The sequence below is a fragment of the Nycticebus coucang genome, chromosome 10, assembly GCF_027406575.1.
Source record: "Nycticebus coucang isolate mNycCou1 chromosome 10, mNycCou1.pri, whole genome shotgun sequence".
Classification (NCBI taxonomy): domain Eukaryota; kingdom Metazoa; phylum Chordata; class Mammalia; order Primates; family Lorisidae; genus Nycticebus; species Nycticebus coucang.
The window spans coordinates 128,840,699-128,847,947 of record NC_069789.1 but is presented as its reverse complement, the minus strand read 5'-3'; positions in this window follow the sequence as shown (position 1 = coordinate 128,847,947).

Genomic DNA, 7,249 nt, shown 5'->3' with positions numbered 1-7,249 from the left:
TTCAAGTGTTTTCCCCACACTTTCTTTGAGGATTTTTATTGTTTCATGCCATAGATTTAAATCTTTTATTCATCTTGAATCAATTTTTGTAACTGGTGAGAGGTGTAGGACTAGTTTCTGTCTTTTACACATGGTTATCCAGTTCTCCCAACACCATTTATTGAATAGAGATTCTTTTCCCCAGTGTACATTCTTGTTTGGTTTATCTAACATTAGGCAGCTGTAAGATGTTAGCTTCATCTCATGGTTTTCTATTCAGTTCCAAATGTCAGTATCTCTATTTTTGTGCCAATACCATGATGTTTTGATCACAATGGCCTTGTAGTATAGCCTAAAGTCTGGCAGGGTGATGCCCTGGCTTTGCTTTTATTCCTAAGAATTCCCTTGGCTATATGGGTTTTTTTCTGGTTCTATACAAAACAAAGAATTGTTTTTTCCAAATCTTGAAAGTATGATGATGGGATTGCATTGAATCTATAGATTGCTTTGGGGAGTATAGACATTTTCACAATGTTGATTCTTCCCAGCCATGACCATAGTATGTTCTTCCATTTGCTAATATCTTCTATTTCTTTTCTTAGGGTTTTGTAATTTTCTTTGTAGAAGTCCTTCACTTCTTTTGATAGGTATATTCCTAGGTATTTCTTTTCTTTCTTTCTTTCTTTTTTTTTTTTTGAAGTTACCGTGAAGGGACTTTCACGGTAGAAGGGATTAGCTTCTCATCTTAGCTGTTACTGACATATACAAAGGCTACTGATTTGTGGACATTAATTTTATACCCTAAGACATTACTGTATTTTTTGATCACTTCCAGGAGTATTGTGATTGAGACTTTGGAGTTCTCTAAGTATAAGATCATATCGTTGGCAAAGAGCAAGAGTTTGGCCTCTTCTGCCTCTATTTGCATGCTCTTATTTCATTCTCTTGCCTGATTGTATTGGCTAGAATTTCCAGCACTATGTTGAATAGTCGTGGTGATAGAGAACAACCTTGTCTGCTTCCAATTCTAAGTGGAAAAGCTTTCACTTTTACTCCATTCAGTATAATATAAACCCAGCTGTGGGTTTGTCATAGATGGCTTTGATCAGTTTAAGAAATGTGCCACCTATGCCTATATTCTTGAGTGTTCTAATTATAAAAGGATGCTGAATTTTATCAAATGCTTTTTGTGTGTGTATTGAGAGGATCATATGGTCTTTGTTTTTGCTTCTGTTGATATGGTGAATTACATTTATGGACTTAGATATGTTAAACCAGGCTTACATGCCTGGGATGAAATCAACTTGAACATGATGAATGATTTTTTTAATGTTTAGCTGTAATCTATTGGCTAGAGTTTTATTGAGAATTTTTGCATCTGTATTCAATAGTGAAATTGGTCTGAAGTTCTCCTTTTTAGTTGGGTCTTTTTCTGGTTTGGGTATCAAGGTGAAATTGCTTCATAGAATGTGTTGGGGAAGATTCCTTCCTTCTCAATTTTTTGGAATAATTTCCACAGCATGGTTATAAGCTCTTCTTTGAAGGTTTGCTAGAATTCTGGTGTGATGCCATCTCAACCAGAGCTTTTGTTGTTGTTGTTGGGGGATTTTTTATTATTTCTTCAATTTCAGTTCTTGAAATTGAGCTGTTCAAGAAATCTATTTCTTCTTGGTTAAGTCTAGGGAGAGGATCTGATTCCAGGTATTGATCTATTTCTTCCACATTGTCAAATTCTGGGCATAGTGTTTCTTGTAGTACTCAGAGATGATCTCTTGTATCTCTGTGACATCTGTTGTTATTTCCCCTTTATTGTTTCTTATTGAGGTTATTAGAGGTTTTACTTTCTGTTTCTAGGTAATATGGCCAAAGGTTTATTGATTTTTATTTTTATTTTTTGAAAAACCAACTTTTTGTTGTGTTAATTTTCCAAATGATTTTTTTTGTTTGCAATTTTTCATTAATCTCTGATTTAATTTTGGTTATTTCTTTTCTTCTGCTGGGTTTGGGATTAGATTATTCTTTTTCTTCTTTTTTTTTTTTTTTCCCAATTCCATAAGATGATTCATGAGTTTGTTGATGTGCTCTCTTTCTGGTTTTCAAATGTAGGCATCTAATGCAATAAATTTCCCTCTTAAGATTGCTTTTGCTGTATCCCATAAGTTTTGGTAATTTATGTCTTCTTTGTTGTTATGTTTGAGGAATTTAATGATTTCCTCTTTTATCTCTTCCTTAACCCAACTATCATTCAGCAGAAGGTTGTTTAATTTCCATATCTTTGTGTGGGGATTTTTTGTTGGAGTTAAGTTCCACCTTTATTGCCTTATGGTCTGAGAAGATACAAGGTATAATTTCTATTCTTTTAACTTTGCTGAGATTTGTTTTGTATTGTAGAATGTGGTCTATTTTGGAGTATGTTCCGTGGGCTGATGAGAAAAATATATATTCATTAGCTTTGGGATGATGTATTCTATATGTGTCTATTAATCCCATTTGTTCTAGGGTCACAATTAAGTTCTTTGTATCTTTATTTTCTCTTTAGATGATCTGTCCAGTCCTGTTAGAGGGGTGTTAAAGTTCCAGCTATTATGGTGTTATGGGATATCATATTGCTCAAACCCATCAAGATCTGTTTCATAAATCTGGGAGCATTTAATTTGGATATTTAAAATTGAAATGTCTTCTTGTTGTATTGTTTCTTTGACTAGTATAAAGTGTCCTTCTTTGTCTTTCTTAAATGTAGTTGCTTTAAATCCCCTTGTATCTGAAAATAAGATCACAACCCCTCCTTTCTTCTGATTTCCATTTGTTTGAAACACTGTTTTCCATACCTTAACCCTGAGTCTTGATTTGTCCTTCAAGGCTAGGTGTGTCTCCTAGAGACAGCATATGGATGGCTTGTACTTTTTTATCCAATCAGCCAGCCTGTGCCTCTTCAGTGGTGACTTCAAACCATGGACATTTATTGACAGAATTGATAAGTGTGGTGGAGTTCTATTCATCTTATTTTGTGAAAGTTCATTATGTAGTTTTATCCTTTCCACCATTGTGGAAGCTAAGTTTTGACCTTTTGCTTTGGGGTGTTTACTTTGCTGGTGGTCCATTGTGATGGTCAGTGCTGAGAATAGGTAAGTATTTCCTGTAGTGCTGGTCTTGTTGTGGTGAATTTCCTCAGGGTTTGTATATCTGCAAAAGATTTGATTACTCCATCAGTTTTGAAGATTAGTTTATCAGGATACAGAATTTTGGGCTGAAAATTATTTTGTTTAAGAATGTTGAAGGTGGTTTTTCACAAGATGGCACTGAAAGTGAAGAAGGAAGCTCCTGCTCCTCCCAAAGCCGAAGCCAAAGCAAAGGCATTGAAGGCCAAGAAGGCAGTGCTAAAAAGCAACCACAGCCACATAAAAAAGAAGATCTGTACATCACCCACCTTCTGGTAGCCAAAGACTCCAAGGCTCCGGAGGCAGCCCAAATAACCTCGGAAGAGCATCCCCAGGAGAAATAAGCTTGACCACTATGTCATCATCAAGTTCCCCGACCAGTGAGTCTGCCATGAAGAAGATAGAAGACAACAACACACTTGTGTTCACTGTGGATGTCAAAGCCAACAAGCACCAGATCAAATAGGCTGTGAAGAAGCTTTATGACATTGATGTGGCCAAGGTCAACACCCTGATCAGGCCTGATGGTGAGAAGAAGGCATATGTTCGACTGGCTCCTGATTATGATGCTTTAGATGTTGCCAACAAAATTGGGATCATCTAAACCAAGTCCAGCTGGCTAATTCTAAATATATAACTTTTCACCCTAAAAAAAAAAAAAAAAAGGAATGTTGAAGATGGAGGACCATTCTTTTCTGATTTGGAAAGTTTCAGTTGAAAAGTCTGGGCTCTGCCTCTGTAGGTCAGTTGGTGCTTACTCCTGGCTGCTTGCAGAATTTTTTCTTTCATCTTGACTTGGACAGGTTCATTACAATATGTCTTAGAAAAGCTCTGTTTGAGTTGAGATGACCTGGGGTTTGATAGCCATCTCAAAGGAGTGTGTCGGGATTTTTAGTAAAACTTGGGATGTTTTCATTTATGATAGTCTCCAATAGGGCTTCCATTCCTTTAGGAAAATCTTCTTCCCCTTCAGGAATCCTTATTATCTGTATGTTTAAATGCTTCATAGACTCTCATAGTTCTCTAAGCTCCTGTTCTGCTTTCTCTCTCTTTTCTGTCTCTTTAACTACCTGGATTAACTCAAAAACTTTATCCTCTAGCTCTGAGGTTCTTTCTTCTCCATGGTCTAACCTATTTTCGATACTTTCCACTGCATCTTTACATTCCCTGATTGTCTCCTTCATTTCCTTAAGCTCCGCCAGATCCTTTCTATATTCTACATATCTCTCATCCAACATTTGGTTCTGTCTTTCCATTTTCTCATCCATTCCTTTTATCGTCTTTATGATTCACATTTTAAATTCCCTTTCTGTCAAATCCATTAATTCTTTATAGGTGGAGCCTTCTGTAGTAGCTGCCTCGTGGTCCCTTGGGGAAGTTGCTCTGTTTTGGTTTTTTACATTGCCTGAAATTTTCTGTTGGTTCCTCCTCGTGTGTTCTTTCTTCTTGTTCACCTCCTTGTCCTCCTTTTTCCTTCTCCCTTCCTCCTTTACTTCAAATTACCTTGTCTCAGAGGTTAGGTCAAAAGAAAGAGAAGGGTAAAGCACAAGCAGTAAGAAAGAAGAAAAAATAAGGAAACACTGAAAAACTTGGTCACACTGGCATTGCTGTTTACTTGCTATGTGGCATTGGGAAAATTACTCAACCCCTCTGAGCCTCAGTTTCCTCATTCGTAAACTGGAGATGATGGGTCCTAGCTTGGGATGGGTGGAGTGATGAGGGACTAGATGGGGTGGTCCCAGGAGAGACTCACATTAGCCCTTGACTTATGATGGCAGTGTTACCAGCCACTGTTCACCTGAGCAGCTGTTTCCTGCAGGGCACTGTTGGTCAGGCCCCAGCAAGTCCAGATGAGCCTACGTGCTGCCCTCTGGAGATTGTTTATTCACTTACAAGGCTACTGTCATAGATAATTTAGGGAACTGGACTCCACAGTACCAGTCAAGAACATATGGCACTCTGCACACCCAGTAAAGTGTTGACTGTAAATTTAGTCTAGAGTAAGGATGCTTGGAAGATCTAACCACTTTAAGATAGGGGGATATTGCGTAACTTTGTAACCTGTGAAAGGGAATCTGTTTAATGTGTACTATGATGAGTAATAAAATTGCTGATGTTATTTTAGGAGATATCCCCATTGCTCTCCAGAATCACTGGCTTTTCTGTAAATAAAAGTGAAACAATTGATCTCTCATCTGCTTCTCAGCTGATTGGCTTAGGTGACCAGCAGATGGATTCCTTAGTCTGGCAACAGCAGCCATCCTTATTTCAATGGTCGCATGAGAAGTAGGGGCAGCTGGAAAGGAACATAGGTGTGAAGGCGCGTGAGACACCCATAAGATCACTCTAGCCCTGCCCACCTACAGAGCTGCCTTGACCAGAATTTGTGAGTCCGCAATCCCAAGCCCCAGTGGCCAGTGGTCAACCCCTTTAAGAGGACTGGCTGGGTCCTGGGGCTGCTGCACCACCTCAGGTGTGTAGGCTGGAAGCCCATAGATTCATGGCAATAAGAATGAGTGGGAAGGCTGCCAGGAGGGGCTTTTTGGCTATAGCCAGGGCCTCTGGGCCAGCCTGGGGATTCAGTCCCAGGGCTCTGCTTGTAGGCATGGCTTTGCACATAGGGAAGAGGGGCTATAAGGAGGTTTGTAAGAGGTGTTAGGGGTATGTAACAGGTTGCAAAATGGACCTCAGATCCTTCTCCTTGCCGGATCCACACCCTGGCTTTGTGATGCTCAGCTCCTCCCTTCCAGAGGTAGAGTTTGTATCACCAGGCCTGAATTGGATGGCCACATGACTTAATTTGAATAATGAGACGACACTTACTAAACCAGAGGACTCAGAGGGTGCTCACCCGGCAGGCTTACCCTCTTGCCACTTTTGGGAGCCCCGCTACCACCACCATGGGAAAATGCCCTCGGTGGCATGCCAGAGGCGAGACACCTGGTTGATAGCCTGCCAACCAGCACACCTGCAGGTGAGGCCATCTGCCCTCACACCCATGAAGGAATCCAAGTCAAGCCGGCCACAGTGTCCCAAGCTGTAGCAATGGTGGTTTTGAGCCATTTCATGGAGCAGCTGTTAGACAGCAGTTATCACTAACACAGGGCAAAGGGAGGTGAGCCTGGGATTGTTGCCCCAGAGAGGAGGCTGGCAGGGGAGATGCTGCATGGGCTGTTTTCACAAGGAATTCTGAGAGCTGCAGGGTCCCAGCAGCTCTATTGTGGGGCCCTGGGGAGAAAGTGTGACCTTCACCTCCCTCCTACTCCAGCCTGGAGCACAGTGTGGGTTCAGCAGAGAAGGCTGCAGGGACCTGATTCTGCTCAGGCACTGTGCTGTTGCATTGCCCTAGGGGCACTGGAAGGCAGTGCCTGACACACAGACACCTGAAAGTAAAATTGTGATTTTTCCCAGAGGTCATTTTGAACTGACTGTCCAGAAAAGATTGGGAAGGGAGAGAGCATGGCTGGGCAGCAGTGATGCACAGAGACTGTGTCCCCATGGAGCTTCCTGAGCAGCATCACAGGAAGTAGGATGATTCCATGAGCTTCTATAAGAACCCTCCAAGGACCCCCAGGAATTCCTAGAAGAGACTTTCCAGGGGACTGGAGGGCCCCGATAATGCAGATGGGGCTGGAGCCAATTACGTGTGAATGATTGTGTCTCAGGGCCCATGTGTGCACCCCAAGCCAGTGAGCCCAGAAGGGGGTCAAGCAAGGCCAGTGCAAGGGGCACCCAGATGGCCTGGATGGGTGAGTTGGAGGTGACAGTCAGCAGAGAATTCCCCTCCAGTGGGGAAACTGAGCACAGAACAAGAGGAGAGAACTATTCCCAAAGATAAGGCTTCTGTAAGGCTCAGGTTGACCACACAGAGTGCCCCACCCCACATCTGAGCCCTGGCCACCACACACTGAGAATCTTTTTAAAAGCTTAACAATCCTGCAATCCTATTACCAGGCACCTATCCAGAAGAAAATTAATCATTTCATCATAAGGACATTTGCACTAGATTGTTTATCACAGCTCAATTTACAATCGCCAATTTGTGGAAAAAGGACCAGGCACAGTGGCTCACGCCTATAATCCTAGCACTCTGGGATGCTGAGGCAGGTGGA